Source organism: Equus przewalskii, chromosome 2 (assembly GCF_037783145.1).
Source record: "Equus przewalskii isolate Varuska chromosome 2, EquPr2, whole genome shotgun sequence".
Classification (NCBI taxonomy): domain Eukaryota; kingdom Metazoa; phylum Chordata; class Mammalia; order Perissodactyla; family Equidae; genus Equus; species Equus przewalskii.
Genome location: NC_091832.1, coordinates 100,615,666 through 100,633,508, shown reverse-complemented (window position 1 = coordinate 100,633,508; position 17,843 = coordinate 100,615,666). Strand labels below are relative to the sequence as shown.

The 17,843-nt window shown below is 40.6% G+C and overlaps 1 long non-coding RNA gene across 1 annotated transcript in view; it reads left to right on the top strand.

Annotated features, from left to right (window-relative positions):
* The window catches only part of LOC103551784 (uncharacterized), a 91,395-nt gene that overhangs the window by 14,583 nt on the left and 58,969 nt on the right, over positions 1-17,843 (top strand). Inside the window, exon 4 of the long non-coding RNA XR_545085.2 lies at positions 16,850-17,031. This is a non-coding gene — a long non-coding RNA (uncharacterized lncRNA). The remainder of the gene's footprint in view (positions 1-16,849; positions 17,032-17,843) is intronic.

The window sequence follows — 17,843 nt, the reverse complement described above, 5'->3', positions numbered from 1 at the left end:
TTTATGGATAAGAAGCTGAAGTTTATAAAAATAACTTGCCCAAGGTCACACAGTTGGTATTTGGGACTCAAGCACAGGTGTAGACGCCTCTTCCTCACCCTTTTGCTTGCTATATGTAGTGGAGCCATAATATGGAGTCTGTCAGAAAAGTTGAGATGCAGGACAAAAGCTGGCACGCAACATAAGGGGGCTGCCAGCTGGAGACAGGAGCTACACTTCAGGGCCAGAATTCAGGAGTATAGCTGTAAAACTTTCGGAGATAATTAAGGCCTTAGATGAACTCGAATACCAGGTAGGCATTTCTGATAGAGATCTAATTACTAGAAATGGGATGCAGGTCAGGGCTTGGTCACAGGTAAACCTCTACTGAAGTCCAGCTGTTGTCTCCTATCTGTTCATGACAACTGACCCTGAGATATGACATGATGTGAGCCCAAATGTGCCTTTTCATTTCACATACTGTCCATTGGACTGTGGTCTCCTACCCCAACCTCTATTCCTTCCTTAGGGACCAGTGCTTCTCCTGCCTGAATTCCTTCTGCTTCCACTTGTCCCGAGCTCCCTAGGTTGGGGACATGGCTATTGAAATGACTGGACAATGTGAGGTTACTGGTTACCTCTGGCACACTAAAGACCCTGTAACATGACAACCGAAGCTGGTGTGATCTCCAGCGTGTGTCCAATACTTGTAGTTTGTGGGAACGGATGATTCTGAATTGAATGCCAATAGTCAGAGCCAATCCTGGGATGGTTTGTTTGGCAGCAGCTGCATTTTTTAAAGGAAGGGTCAGGGTTTCTGATATTGTGGGTTCCTCAATGTCAAGGACACCAGATAGAAGTGAGGAAGATGTCACTTGAAACCAAAGTGAGCCTCTCCAATGGGCCTTTTAAGGACATTTTCCTATTCGTGGGACAGAAGAGATTTCAGAGTGCACGGTTGTTTTGTAGTCTGCCTGATACCTAGAACCAAATGGCCTTCGCTTTGAAAATGGCATTATCAGATAGCACTAGCTTCAATTACATGGACGTCTCCTCCATCCACATCCAATTAATTAGCACTTCAACTCACGTGCCCTGTGAAAAATGGGAATACCCTTGCAAAAGGGAAAATTCCAACTGAGTTGCACAAGGCCTACCTGGGACCAGCAATAGTTTGAGGGCTTCTGCTGCTCACATGTCTGGGAGGTACTGATGTCCCGCTGAGGCTCCTCAGTGCGTTAAAATGTATCTTTAACAGTCACTGCACAGGCTTCAGCATTCCTGGCAAGGCCTTGAAATCGTCTTTGTGATTCCCCTGTGTTCTGAAGTATCTTTGCCCTTCCCTGGGGGCCTTGCCCTTTCTAGAGGATATTGTAGTTGCTACTTCCTAGTTCCATGAGGTGTCATTTGAGGGAAAATCATAAAACAGCAAGGCTGCTCATTGGAAATTTTTTGCTTTTACTCACACTGTTATTTTTAACATATCTTTTAAATATTAAAAAATAATACACGTTTATTGCAACAAATTAGAAAATACAAACAAACAAAGAAAAGGAAAGGAAAATTACCTTGTAATCTCACAACCAGATATAGTTTTTGTGTTAACAGTTTGGTTATATCCTTGTGTTTTTGTTTTGCTTTTAACAAAGGGGGGTCGGTTTAGAAGTAGTTGCCGTAAGACGTGTGGCGTATTCTTAAGAGAATATTCAAAATGATGCTTAAATAAATCTTTGTATTTCTTGGAGAATAGGTCCTGATAGTTTTCAAAGTTATACATGGTTTTGGAAATCTAATAAGAAATGCCATATTTTTCTCCTTTCTGATAAAGAATATATCTACAAGAGATTCTGTGTGTGTGTGCGCGTGTGTGCGCGCGTGCGTGTATGTTAATGGACTGTCTGTGCTCCTGAAAAAGAAATTCTGTTGCTGGATTTGCTGACTCACTGCCAAGCCCTGCTAGAGGCAGGGAGCAGATTCTGAGTTATTCAAGCCAAGCATTTGGCCCTCATGGTTTATTGGCCACTGTGACAGACTTCTCCTCACACTTCACCTCCTCATGTCTTCCTCATTGGCACGTGGACGTATCTGGCATTTTGTTCATTTTGCCTCCTCATCTCCTATTTCTTTCAGTTACTCTTTAGCATTTCCCAAATGCTAAACCAGCACCACCCCAACTCCCTAATGCGCAATGTTAGAAATACCCAGACACTTCCTTCCTGAGGTCACTGCAGGAATTCGCCGTCTCCTTCTAAGACCTTTTTTGTTCATGTGTGTGCCTTCTCAGGGCTCCTAAGCTGTAATGAGGAGTCCTCAGAGGAGGGAGCTTTACTCACTCTCCTTTGCCCACAGTCGTTCCCGGAGTGGCTGCTTCCCTTCCTAGCCCAAAGTGTGATCAGGGCATACAACTGACATCGAGTTGTCACATCCTGAGGTGGATAGACTTGGTGAGATGACAGAGAGGAACTGTATGACTTCACTGGCTAATTCCTCACCATACTGGGTAAAAGATAACTTTGTACAGACTTGCATGACCAGTAATGCTGTCACTGGGAGAATGCATTCTAGGATCATAATTTTAAAAAGTTAAAAAAAGAAGTGTTTAGCTCTAGTTGGCAAAGACCTGGTCACAGGGAACGATGCAGTAGCCTGCCTTAAAGCATCACGAGGGATGAAGGAGACTGGGATGGCAAGGACTTCATATGAAGAGCTCGTTTTCCAGCTCCATGGCATTTTCCCCCCTTCTGTAGTCAGTTTTTTGGTTTGCTGTTTGAAAAGTTTGGAAAGGATTCTAAGCTAAAAAGAAGCTAACAATAATTACTTTCTAGGTTAGAATAATTGCTATTCCAAACACTGATCACCTAGTCACTCATTTAAACCTTATAAAAATCCCATAGGAGGATCAATCACTCGTGTTTTACAGATGTGGAAAGAGCACAGACTTTAAGAAACCTGCCCAAGGTCACACAGCTGGTCAGCCACAGAACCAGTATTCAGGCTGGGAGTCTGGCTTCAGAGACCACACTCTACTCTGCTTCCTCTTTTAATAAATCAAGTGCTAGGACTCTGAATTCTACTTAGAGCTCTTCTGATAATTTTTGGTGTTATCTCAGGCAAGTCATGTCACCTCCTTGGGCCTTAGTTTCTTCATTTAGCTAAAAAATTCAGTGATCTTATAGATAACATTTATGTCATTCCCTTCCCCAACCCCTGCAATTCTAGGATGCAGCTAGAGAGAGAAATGCAATTTGCCTCAAAGGAAATCTGGACTAGGCTTTGCATCTAGCTCTTCTTCTGGTCTTGGTTTGGCTTTCTCTGCAGGAAAGAACTGCTCTTCTACAGCAGGTCTCTGTTATAAGCAGAGACAATTCCCTTGGGGCAGCAGGTCTCATTGGGCCAAGCCAACCTAGTGATAAAGAGGAGTTCATTCTAACTTTCACAAGAAAAGATTTAAGAGAGGGCAATCCACTGAAATGGAGACATTCTTCAATTAGGAAATGCACCATTCCATGTTTCTAAGAAAACTTTTTACCCCATGGAGCACAGACATTTTAAAAGGAGAGACAATATGGTTCTGAAGACAAAGCACTAAATTGAATGAGGGAAATGCCTTTTTCCCGTTGATTTGGCACATGTTCCTAGCAAGTCATTTGGCCATTTTAGGCTTCTGTTTCTTTGGTGAAGTTGCTGTGATAAGGCCTGACGAATCACCTGCAAAACTCTTTGGAAATATTGACTTCTGATGATCTCATTCAACCTGGGGAAGTGAGGTTTCTCAGCATCTCATCTGTCTGTAAGTCTGCAGGGGTCCTGCAGTCCTGGCCCCTAGTGGTTGAGCAGTGCTTCCGTATCCATGTGATGTTCTGAGCTGACTCCAGCAGTGCGAGGATCTGGGTGTACAGAGTGCCAGCTCCAGGTAGGAAGGCTGCTATTGACTTGAGCAACAGGTATACCCCACAGGTAGTGGGGTCAACTGAGATTGAGCTCTTTGTGAAAATGGCAATAACAAACATGGAGGATGAAACAATGGTGTTGATTTTGTGGTGACTCACCATCACCAATAAAATAACTTACTTCATGAGATACTGCATACAAAACTATGCTTATATTTGTGAAACTAGTTCTGTTCTAGATATTACAATATACTTCAGACCAACTTTCTAATTCTTTATCTCCCAAAGCAAAATACATCCCTTTCTCCCTTTTCCCATGAATAGGTCAACATTAGCCACAGTCATGTTTTAGTCTTTAGAAAAAAAAAATATTTTAGCCTAAATTTCTTCTTCCATTCTTTTACAATGTCTTTATTTTCTGGCTTTTGTTCCCTGCATTCCACAACTCACTCTTGTCTTTGCTTCTGACCTTTATGGGAACGCCTCAAGACTCAATTTCCATTAAGTGAGATCTTATTCCATAAATGTCTAGGCAGTGTGCCTAGGAGGAGAGCAAACCTTTGCCCTGACATCGGAGAAGCTGAGCACAGATATGGTGCTGAGGCGGAGGAGCAGGGGATAATGCTCGAAGGGAAGATTGGAGTCATATTGAGAAAAGTTCCCTATGTCACATTGAGGAGGTTAGATTTTAAGCTGTGAACAGCAAGAGTTCACAGAAGCTTTATATAAATATCACACACACACACTTGGATTTAGGCATCTTTTTTAATAAGGTTTAGTTTATAGTTCAACACAAACATTTGACAATTTTGTGTTAGACTCTGCAGTAGGTAGTTGGGGTACAAAGATGGGTAAAACATAGTTCTTGCTTTCAAGGATGAGTCAGAACTATATCAGGACAAATAATAATGTAGGAGGAGTTCAGATTAAATGCTTAGCTTTCATGTTAATAGAAGTTTTTAGGCAGCAGAAGGACAATTTTTAAAATTTAAATAAAATAGCTCTGTTGTTGGAGTGGAGGGTAAACTAGAGAATAGAAATTGGCGAAGTGTTAACTGTAAATTTCCATTCAGCGTTGGTTGTCTTCATTGTTATGATTTTTCCTGTCAATTTTGGTCCTTTTGACATGTGAAACCTAGTATTCCACACTTTGGGAAATCCTACCCAATGGATTTCTTTCTAGGATTCAGTAGCTAACACTCACTTGGACAGAAAAAACAAAATGATAATATCAAGAGAAGAAGTCAATTGGTGCATGGCCAGATTTGCTTTACATACCAAGAATTCTTTCCTGTTTCCAAATGTTCTGGGTAGATGTAGATTATTTGGAGATTGTCCAGCTAAGACTTCTTATAAATAAAAAATGTTGCTATAATTAAAATCTTTCAGGCCCAAGTTACCTTTTTCCAATAATTCACTTGTGATTTATACTTGGAGACATATATAATATCAAATTACCTAAGTGGGGAGGAGGAGGAAGGGAAAGAAAACTAAGCCCTGTTGTAAGGATCAGTTGTCAGAATACTGCTGACTTCATAAACCACTCAGGCTTTTTTTCCGGGCAACACTTGATGTATTTATAGCCTTGTAATTTGGTTACCTATCACTTAGCTTAAATGTGAGTCACCCATGAAATATATGCACAGAGACCAGATGTACTAATTACAAAGGTAGAGTGCATGTGGGAGGGCCCTGTTAAGACCCTTGTTTAACAACAGTGGCAAATTGTGGGGAAAGGATCATTTATCATTAAATGACATTAAGACTCAAATGTCAGAACTTTCTGAGTCTGGCTTTAGAGGGCCATTCAGCCTTGCTCCTGTCAAGCTGGGCTCCCTATCTTGGAGTCACAGTTTTCCGGTGTGATGCGGTGTGTTTGTTTCATGGAGCAGGGGTGGGCCCCTGGAGGAGGATAGTGGCGGGAAGGATGGTAAGGGAGGCTATAGGCGAGGGAAGAGCTATTTGAGTGGAGTCGTTTGTAGTAACTTAATTTTGCTTCCAAAGTGACGTTATGACATAGCCATGAGAAATTACTTTTTATTTATTTATTTTTAAGCCTTCACATTATTCTTGTCCTGGAACGATTTCCCATTCCAGGTTCTATCTGGTGAAATCTTGTCCGTTTCTCAAAATCCATTTAAAAAGTGACTCAGGTCTTACGTTTTCTTGCAATCGTATACTACCGTATTAAATTCAAACTGAAGGTGTCATATTTAGAAGTAAGAAAAACTTAAAGTTAAAAGTGAACACATTGTCCTGTATTAAACAAAGGTATATTTAAGGTTATTTCCTTGATTATTTCTAAAACTTTCTTCTGTGGACTTGTAAAATTATGGTTTCCACCTAGCCTTATGAGGAATGAATTAGCTACTCTCAGGACAGATGGCATACTTTCCTCCCACTATGCTTGTCCTTATGCCAAAAAAAAAAAAAAAACGAACCAGATGTTAGGGAATTTTCTTAAGCAAAGTTATGTATTCAAGAGCCAGCTAGACCTGGAAAATTAATTCACTCTTCTCTGAATTTGAATGCAGTGTTTTCTCTCTCAACTTAACTGAGTGGTCCATTTCAGCTATGGAGACCTACCTTCAAGATGTTTTGGCAGCAAAGAAACTCAAAGCCAGATTAATCACTAAATTACAAACAGTGAGCCACAGTATTTAAAAGCAAGCTCAACACAAAATAATGTTTTCATGCTGTTTAAAAGACTCACTCCAAGCATCCTTTTGGAGGTTGCGTGGCTGTTAAATACACCTAACAGGTAGGGAGAGAAAATTACCCCTTGGTGCTGGGATACTTTTTTGTGGAGCTACAGTCATACCTGGGCACAGGAAGGATGAAGTCCCTGCCACCAGTGCTGAATGTGGTTGCTGGCAGGTTTTGGTAACAGTGATTCAGAGCTGCTGGTGGTCACTGGGAGACATCTAGAATTATGGCCAATGCCTGACTTCAAGGCTCTTGGATTGGAAAGACTCAGCCACATGCACTCAAATAAATCATCCTCCTCCCGAATTCCTTCATTGTACACACAAAAACTTCATTCGAAACTGAAACAAAGATGGCATTCATTCATTCATTCAAGAGATAATTGCTGAATGGGTATTATATTCTGTGTACTGCGTGAGGTGGAAAGAAATAAGATATATTTCTATCAACCTCCTATCCTATCCAAGCTAGTGTGGATGAGTTGTTCTTGGTGAGCTTATACGAAGTCCTAGAGATTAATAGCAGCTTTTTCTAAACTGCTCGTGTATCATTTTAAAAACAATTTTTTAAAAAATGTAAGTAATCTATGAAAGTGGCTTAAGAAAGTAAATAGTGTGGAAGGGCTTATACTGAAAAGTATTATTACTCTGTCACTCTCCTCACTTCTCAGAAGTCCCTACATTTAACCATTTCTGTGTTTAGTTCTTTTGGCAGTAACCTCCATATCTCTAAAAACATGCTTACTATGAATTCTTGATTCATCTGCTGTAGACACTTTCTATTGATATCCTGCTATGGTAGGTGGGAATTTAGCTCATTCGCCACCCCCATTTTTCTTTCTCTTTGTTATGCTTGGCTTAGCGATGAGGATACATTCTGAGACATGCATTGTTAGGCGATTTTGTCATTGTGTGAACTTCATAGAGTGCACTTACACAAACCTAGATGGTATAGAGTACTACACACCTAGGCTGTATGGTACTAATCTTATGGGACCATCAGTGTATATGCAGTCCACTGTTGACCAAAACATTGTCATGTGGTGCATGACTGTATGATTATATCACTATTTTTAGTTCTTCTAAGGGTTGCTTTTGTGTCTCAAAATAATGTACTTAAACCTCTCTCAATCAATCAGCTATTGACATAATCTCTTGACCATTCACTTTGTAAGTGATATCCCCACCCTCTGTCTTTTTTTTTTGAGTACACCTCCTTCAACTTCTAGCTCCTCTCAGCTATAATTTGCTTTCACAGTGTCAAGGTTGATAATATTTACACTGTTCTGTAACATAATTATTTATGTTAAAAAGTCATTTAAAGTGATCCATTGTAGGGTTTTCTGAGGACTTATGTCAAGCTCAGTAGATCATCATTTCCGGAAAAAGCCCTTCTTTGAAAATTGTGGCAGTATTCTGTTTTCAGTATTCTGGCCTTCCTCCTGCAAACTGTAGTTCCTCAAAGGTTGTTGATAATGATTCTGAGCTCAAACCTACAGGTCCTTCCAGTACCTTGCATTACAATGTATCTAGCTTACAGTTTTGACTTAGTTTAACTCAACTGTGATCTTTTAATATCTTCTCACCCAATCTTGTTAGCCCTCCTTTTCCTCCCTTTTTGTTTGGCCTTACACACTGGAGGCCATACTTGATGCAGGAGAGTGAGCCACCTTCCTTTACCATGTTCTACCATCCGTAGACACTGTGCCAGCTTCCTGGGGCTACCTCTTCCCTTCCTTATTTCTTTTCTAAACAGAACTTTAAACATCCCTCATGCCAGTCTGCAGTTCTTTCCTGATGAAAGTGAAAGCTCGGGTGAATTATGTGTCAGTAATAAGAAATTTAGCTTTGGGTTATTTATCTTGCTGAATTCACACCACAACAATAATAACACTATTTTTAAAAAGTACTTTTTTTTTTGAGGAAGATTAGCCCTGAGCTAAAATCCACTGCCAATCCTCCTTTTTTTTTTTTTGCTGGGGAAGATTGACCATGAGCTAACATCCATGCCCATCTTCTTCTACTTTATATGTGGCATGCCTGACACAGCATGGTTTTATAAGTCATGCATAGGTCCCCACATGGAATCCAAGCTGGCGAACCCTGGGCAACCAAAGCGGAGTGCAGAACTTAACTACTACGTCACCAGGCTGGCCCATTAAAAAAATACTTTTTGATGTACAAAGTACTTTTCCTATATCATATCAATTAAACCTCACAACTCGAATTCAGAGAGGTCAAATAGCTTGATTAAGATCATAGCTAATGTGTGATAAACCAGCCCAGCAACTCAGATCCAGGACCCTCTTCCCTTCCACTCTAACATGCTGCTGGTACAAGTTCTTACCCTTGGGAAATTTTTATGAGTAACCTAAATATATGTTGCTATAATATGAACTGTTTTTATCCCAATTTTATTGAGATATAATTGACATGTTGTGTAAGTTTAAGGTGTACAATGTATTGATTTGTTACACTTATATATTGTATAGCAATTACCACGTGGTCTTAGCTGACACCTGCATCCCGTCGCATAATTATCATTTCTTTTTTGTGCCGAGAACACTTAAGATCTACTGTCTTAGCAACTTTTAAGTATGTAATATAGCATTACCAGCTATAATCACCATGCTGTACATTAGATCTCCAGAACATGTCAATCTTATGACTGGAAGTTTGTATTCTTTGACCAATATCTCCCCATTTCCCCTACTCCCAGCACCTTGGTAATCATCGCTCTACTCTCTGTTTCTCTGATGAACTGATTTTTTTCAGGATGAACTGAATTTTAATCTCAGTGAATAAAAAAAAGGATACTCAATCACTCTAAAATAAAGGATTATTTCAAAATAGTATGTTGATCTCATGCAGTATTAAGGTCATAGGGACCTGAGGATAAAACATTGAAAGAGACTGACAAGTTTCAGATGAGGCTTAAATCACGTGATCACACTTCTCATATCCAAGTGGGGTGTGTGTGTGTGTGTGTGTGTGTGTGTGCATGTCTGTGTTGGGCTGACATGATAGGTCCCTGATTGTCCCTTCTTCCACTCCTATCCAACGTGCTGAAACCTTTTCAACCCAAAGTATAAAACTACAGTGAAGAATGTAAAATTGCAAATCTAGATGTTCACAGCTATCATAAGCTTCTGGAGGACATATCAAAACATTTCTATCTCTCTTCTGCTCTTGAATCACCCACATGGCACCTTATCTCAACCCTGTCTTCAGTGATGTGTTCTTTCTTGGGCTGAGCTCTGAGGTCCAGGTCTGTGGACCTAAAATGGACTAGATGACTTAGATGAAGGTGCAGGAGTCAGTATTAGAGATGTGGTCAGGACTGAGGTTAAGCAGTTACAAGGGAAATGGCTAATAGGTGGAAAGATGCCAAGGCAAGTCCAGCAACAGGTAAGCTTGGAAAGCAGAGAGGCCCTCATGCTGGAGGTAGAGGAAAAGTCCTGATCTAAGAGTTCCACAAACCGACTGAAATCAAACAGTCTCTTTTATCAGGAGACTGTACATTTACACCTCTAATGCCACTCCCCGCAAAGACCCTTTTTATTCTAAAGGACTAGGGTCTTTAGTTGGTTTGGTCATCCAGTAAGAGAGATGACTGTTTTGTGCAGACCTGCTTGACACCCCATTTGTGGATAATGTTGTGCCTCCAGATGGGTTTGCATATCTTTTGAGAGTTCAGGTTTTCATTTCACCTTAATTTGGAGTAAGTAGATTACCTGGGATTCTTGTGCTTCTCGTCATTGTAGTTTTCCTCCTCAGGAATTCTATGTTCCTGGACTGGAATGGGCTTGGGCCAAGGCCTGAGACTTGGCTTTGACAAGCTTGAATCTTATCCTCAGAGAAAATGTGACCTGCCTTGGTACTCATTTCTGGGGGGACCTGAATCAACATGTTTTAAGTCATAATGGGCTTTGTAGGCTCCAGAAACAAGACTTGACCTGTTTTTTGAAATTAGGATGTTTTTCAGGTCATACCTGATGAAGAAAACATTAGAACTATGCTTACCAATGTAGAAATTAGTTCAGACCGAATGTTGATTGATAGATTCGTTCATTCCATTCAACAGATATTTATTGAATGCCTAGTACTATAAACTGAGAAAATGAGAAATAATACGGTATTATCTCTTCCTTCAGGGTGCCCATAGGAATTGTGGAGGCTGTGAATAGAAAGTGTGTTGAGTACTATGGCTGGTTTGCTTTGCATTAGAGAATTTCAGCACAGCTCTGCAAACAAAGCTCTTTACATCCAATATTGTCCTCTAAACAGGTTTTTTTTTTTTTTTTTTTCATTAATGACCAATCCGATATGTTGGCTAAATGTAGGTTTGTTCATTTAGGAGAAACATTTCAATGCATGCAACTGTTTTGATCTATTACTGTGTGTCCTTCATGCCCAAAGAGACTAAAAGGAATTGGCCTGTGTGTCCCACACTCGCGTAGAAGCACCACAGATACTGCATATTAAGTTCAAAGTGTCAAAGAGAAAATTTTCAGTTTAGAATTTAATCAGCACACCTTTATTTCTGCTGGAAGAGCTAAATATGTATGATATTGTGCACCTTTAGATCCCCCCCTTTCTGAAAACAAAAACTCTACTCCTTATTAATTAGCATGATAATTTTTTCAAAGGTGACCAGGAAATTGTCTTAGGTTAACTCCTGTTTAATGTGGTTTTCTGAATGAATATTTGTTTTGACATGTGAGATTCTGCCCATTTTTATTAGAAGCCCAAATGAGAATTTAATGTGTGTGTGCTTGTTTGTGTGTGTGTGTCTAGTGGTGGTGGTGATGGTGGGAGCACCAATTATGTTCCAATGCATCAGTATAACTCACTATTTTTAGTCATTATTATTCACTTGGTTCCTCTTACAATATGAATAGAAGGAGAAAAACATTTATAGATTACTTAAAACATTTTACCAGAAGAAAGGGAACAAATTAGCCACTTGAATCACTAGCTTTGCAGAGGAGAATGAGCAGAAGATATATTTAATCTTTCATCAAAGACTTTATTTGAAATTACTAATATACAGTTCCACTCAGAACAGTGCTGAATGAGTTATTAGAACATTTAAACAAGATCATCATTGTTTTTATTAGCAGCATTATTCCTTACTCCTTTTGTTAGAAAAACACCCTGCAGTGTGTGCAGATCTGTTTAATTGCAATGCTTTTACATTTTCCCTCAAATGTAGTTGACTTATTTTATAAATATTTCAAGTACATAATTGCTATTTTGCTTTAATGAAAATCACAAATGTATTTAGATCATCTAAGGGGTTAGAATCCATTTGCTCCTGTGTCAGGTTTATAGGAGAGATAAGTATGACTTGTTGACTTTGTAAACTATGATCCCGGGGGAGGGTCTCTCACCTTCATGACCCCTCTTTGTACATTTTCAGCATGAAAGACTAAGGGATGTAGTGACAGCAATGGCATCAGACAGACTTGGGCTCAAAGCTCAGTTCTTTCACTTACTAGTTGGGGGACCTTGGACAAGTTCTTTACCTTCTTTCAGCCTCTGGAATGTTTTTTAGGATTTATTGAGAATAATAATACCAAACTTGCCATAATGATATAAAGATAAAAAGATAATATTAAGCACCTAACAGAGGGCCAGGCAAATAGTAAGTATTCGTTAAATGTCAATTTCTTTCCTTGTTCTCTGTGTTTTATTGAGAGAAGAGGCTTGCTAAGGTTCTGATCTCAGTCAGCAGAGATCCATGTGCTTTTCATTATTATTGAGGTTAAGAACCCTGATTTAATCCAGGACCATTCCTTCTGTATGTTGTGCAGAGAAGCGTATCTTTATCCTCATCCATCCTTGTCTTTGTGGTTCAACAGTGATCACAATAGCAAATGTGAAGATGCAGTGCTTATCTGGAACAGGAAAAGTGAATCAGATGTAGAATCCAGGGCATGGCTAAAGATGCTGGGAAGTTTGCATGAGGTGGACTCTCCGGGAATCCAGAAAAGCAGATGTCTTTGCAAGGATGTGGCATTGGGGGTGGGGTGGAAGCTGAGGAAAAACAAGGGTGGGGAGGTGGGCGGGGGTGTTGTCCTTCTTCTTGGGGCAGAAGAAGCCATGTGCATCTGCAAATAATCCATCCCATAGCCAGTGATTGCTATTTGCTCCTAGAAAAAATCTGGGAAATAATCCACATTCTTGTCACTTCACCCTGCAATGCTTTGCCCATACAATGCTCACTGACACTTTGAAATGAAATGGGTTGTTTCAATTAATGGCACAGTCAGGTGATTTCCCATACAGGCATATCTTTCTTAAGGCCTTGTGCTGTTGAAGATAACTTGCAAGCATAAGCTCATGTGGCTTTCATGTGCTGCTGTCCTGCTGTGGGCACAGAAGTAAACTTGTCTTGAATGCATGGCCTTGAAAATGCGGGATGTCCAGTGCTTTCCCTGGTATTGCTGCCCAGAGAATGAGTGGAATTTACTTAACTTTATTGTTATTTGTCCCATATGCTACTTCCATGGGCCAATTTTCAACCTGTCCTACAGGTGTAATGGAAACTGAGGCAGCGGGGCCAAATTGACTGTCCATCAGTCATTTCTGAGGTCTGGAGAAACCAAAGGCCAACGTGGGAATTTTTAGCCATTCCAGAGTGAGCTTGTAAGATCACCAGGCCTTCCTGGGAGTGGAAGCCTTTTCTATACCTCTCACGGAGCCCAGAGCAACATCTCAACTACAAAATAGTTGCTCCATAATTACTTTTTGGATGAATGAAAGTTTCTTTGGGACAACTCTTTTAATGTTTGCCACTTAGACTTGTGGACAGCTGTGTTTTTTGTTGTCATCATTGTCAATACTATCATTATAATTGTCATCAGTAGGAAACATCTATCAAGCACTACCCAAGATGTGGTGTAAAGAAAAATTAGAGAGACAACCTAAGTAGAGTTTTTGATGGCAGGGTACAAGTCTTAATGGACTTCTTATTCCTAGAGCCTAGCACAGTGCTGGACATAGTAGAGGTACATTAGGTTGTTGAACGATACCTGAAAGTGTGAATGTGTGATAAGAACAGCTTGGTGAAAAGCTGCGGTAGCTGAAGAGCAACTTTTCCATTCCCATTTTTCTCTCTTTTTATCAAACCACCTCCCCAGCACCTCCCACCCCACACCTGAGAGAACTCTGTTTTTCTTTAGTTTGGGAAAAGAGTGTCTATTGCATCTCAGTGCTGTTACTTGGATCTGTTAAGGTGAGCACAGAATGTAGCACTGCTGTAACATTAGGATCTTGGCTGCCTTGAAATATACAGAGAGAAGAATTCTTTCGAATACTAGAAATAGATCAATATCCTGCTCCTGTTCTTTCTCTGTGCCCAGAACACCCACTGAAGTCAGGAGGAGCTGCGGGTGTGTGGAACAGTGGAATGGGGGCCTTTGTCTGTTAATTTGAGTTTTATTCTGTCATTTCTCTCCATAAGGGGATTCTGAAAAATGAATGCATTTATCAGGCTATTAATAACCATATTTCTCCCCTAATCATTATGATTAAGTCGTTGGTACTGCCAGGTGCCTGCAGCTTCCATCACACAGCTCTGAATAATTTTGCTTTACCGTTTGACTACATGGAGATGCTCTGACTGACTGTGCCAGAGGAGTTGCTGCTGATCTTTCCTTCTCTTGTCAGTCGATTTAAATTCATACTGAAAACAAAGAGTAAAGTTTAAAATAATATTCTAAATCATAAAAGTCATTCTTCAGTTAAGGAACAATAAGTCAGGTTTCCTTTTATTAGACTGTTCCCAACGAAGATTTTATGGGCAAAATGTCACAGCTGGTTTTTACCACATTTTCTCTTCTTCCATCCTGAGTGTCTCATGATCCAGTCATTCAGTGCAGACTGCTGTCCCGAACCCTTTATTCTCCCCATTGTATTTCCTGCGAAAATATCCTACATCTCCATGGATTAGCAGCCCCCTCCCCTCCAATACTCCAGGTTATACTTAGCAGAACCAGATAGCAGATCAGAGTACAGGCCCTGGAGAGAGCCTGCCTAGTTTTGAGGCCCAGCTCTGTCATTTACTAGCTCTGTGAACTAGGCAATCGGACAACCTCACTAAGCCTTTGTCTCTTCATGTGAAAATTAGAGTTATAATAGTACCTACCTCTCGGGATGGTGATGAAGATTAAAACTTTCCTGGCACATTAAAAGCACTCATTACGAGCCGGCCCCATTGCGTAGTGTTTAAGTTTGTGGGTTCCGCTTTGGCGCCCTAGGGTTCACAGGCTCAAATCCTGGGCGCAGATCTATGCATACCACTTATCAAGCCATGCTGTGGTAGACCTCCCACATATAAAATAGAGGAAGATGGGCTTGGATGTTAGCTCAGGGCCAATCTTCCTCAGCAAAAAGAGGAGGATTGGTGGTGGATGTTAGCTCAGGGATAATCCTCCTCCTCCTCCTCAAAAAAACCCCCCACTCATTACATGGTAGTTTTATTATTATGAGAAAGAAAAAAGCAGCCCCTAACGTCTAGGAGCTAGACTGACACAGAGAGGTCTCGGTGCTCTCCTGTTGAACATAAGCAATTCCACAAAATGTCAACATCAGGCAGGGCCACTCTGTGATCATGGAGGGTTCAGGAAAAAAAACCCAACAAAACAAGACCACTGTGTAACCATGTTTGAACACAGACAAAATAGGGACATTGTCCAATCCACAAACGTGACCAAACATTTCTTTATTCTGGCTCATATGAGTGACTGCTGACTCTTTACAAATTATATATAGCGTTTGCTTGGCTCTAGCCTTCCCTCTTTCTTGATAAGACTTATTAAGACACTCAGTTATAGAAGTACTCCCACTTCCTGATAGCACCCAATCCAGAGCAAATCTCACTTCCTTAAACCCTCCCCCAAATCACCTAACAGAGCCCAAAGTCTATAATAAGTCCTTTTTCACACTTTCTTACAGAACACCCCATGGTTTCTCACTACGTGTGTTCTCCCTTACTGCAGCATGCAATAATCCCAATTTATTCAACTACAGATGTGTTTCTGGTGGCCTCTGGCTGGAGGGCATTGACAATTATTATTATTTTTTGATAACCACAAGTCACAGGATTTAAGTGCATTTGGCATAGAGCAGTGGGAAGGACACTTGGGGACCTTGGACAAATCATTTAATGTCTCTGTTAGCTGTCCCATTTGTTAAAATTAGGGGATTGGGCTCGTGAATTCTATTCTTTCTCCAGCACCAACATGCTATGAGTATGTGTCAGACACTTACCAACATTAGGAGTGCCATGGAACAAAAATAGTTAACATGGAAATGTTGTCAAACGTCCGATCTTTCCTAGCCTGCCAAAGAGAATCCCGTAAATACCAACCCAATTTCTCCTGTCCTCCTGCCTCCTTATGGAAAAGCCTTGTCTTTCTGGGAGATGGGCTAGTATGATGACAGTAGAGGGAGGAGAAGATGGAAAGAAAACCACACAGGCTGGGGGTGGAGGAGGAGGTTTTCTGGGGATCACAGAGGGTGGCAGACAGAGACATTAAAACATCAGAAGGAAGTAGATGAAAGGAAGCAGAGAAAAGAGGAAAGTACTGTGTAAATCATGTATCTGGATACTCTTTATTGCCTTTTAAGAAGAAACAAATAAATAATAGGATTGATTATTAAATTATTCGGGTTGTTGCATTGTGCTTCCTGAAGAGAGTGCTAATCAAAAACTGAACCACGTGGGCCTCTGAGTTTATTAGGATTTCAGGAATACATTTCTTCTGTAGTCAGAGAACCCACCACAGAGGGGGCCCTTTCTCCTGGAGGGCTTGCCATTTTAGAGTTAGTAAAGGAAAGAATAAGCATCTTTCTTGAACGTTTCCAGCAGGACAAGGCTTTCACTACATACAGCTGCTCCTGACTCCAGTGGGAGGGACCCACAGAGTCCAGTCCCTGTGTGGGTGCTTAAACAGAGCTGAGTGGAAGGGGCAGAAATCAGTGTCATTAGTTGAAAGTGAGGTAAATAATTATCTCTCTGGCAAGGGGTTGATGAGGTTTAGTTAGTTAAAACTTTTTATTTGCATGGAAACTCAAAGAAGATAATCTTTGTCAGATCCAAGTAGCAGGGTCACCGGCTATTCTGGTTTGCCCATGATCATGGGGCTTCCGGGGATGTAGAACTTCTAATGTAAAACCAGACATTCCTTGGCAAACTAGGATCACCCTAGTTAGTATTTCTCTTCCTTCACAGCCTCAACTTTTCTTCGTTTTTTCATTCTGTTGTAGGCTGAGTGCTTCTTTCTAGTATGTTCTTTATACACCAGACCTCTGCCGAATAATGGAGTTCCAGAGCTGGAAGAGATCCTCAGATGTCATGAAGTCATCCACTGCCTCCCAGCAAGTTTCATTTGGATGGTCTGTTCAGATTGTCTGTTCCCAGTTGTGGGCTGGGCAAGGAGCATCCACAGGTAAGGAATGGTTGATGCTTATTCCATCATTTTATAATCCTTACTATTTGCTATTTGAATTTCTTCCCTCTTTTCCAGTTTTTTTTTTTCTTTTTACAAGTTATTATGGAATTGGAAGGGAAGTGTGGCTGCCAAGGTTTTTGCAGGAGAATTATGAGGGTGTCCTAGAGTTTAGAATTGCAGAGTTCTTAATATGTAGCAGGGGTCATGGTGTAGGGGAAATTACTGATTTGTAAGGAGACATTTAAATAAAAATTTCCAGGGAATAGGGGCCTAAACTGAGAGTTCAGTGTTTAGAAAATTCCCTAAATCTGCTATTAGAATTATAAGGAGATTGGCTTGTCTAGTTCTTTAACAAGAAAGTTGCTGACATTTCAAATTCTGTATTTGCTTAGATATGGCTGAATTCCTATCTTTGGCTGGTTAATTCTTTATATTTGGTTTTCTCTTATATCCTATTGTGATATCTGAATAGGTCTCAGTAACTCGTTTCTTTTTAATCATTTTATTTTTCCTTTTTCTCCCCAAAGCCCCCCAGTACACAGCTGCGTATTTTTAGTTGTGGGTCCCTCTAGTTGTGGCATGTGGGACACCGCTTCAGCATGGCTTGATGAGCAGTGCCATGTCCCCGCCCAGGATCCGAACTGGCGAAACCCTGGGCCACTGAAGTGGAGCGTGCGAACTTAAACGCTCCGCCACAGGGCTGGCCCCAGGTCTCAGTAACTCTTAAAGTTCAAGAAGTGGAATTCATTTTTTTTTTTTTTGTAAATATATTGCCCTTTTCCACCTCATCTGGGGCAGATGATCTATCT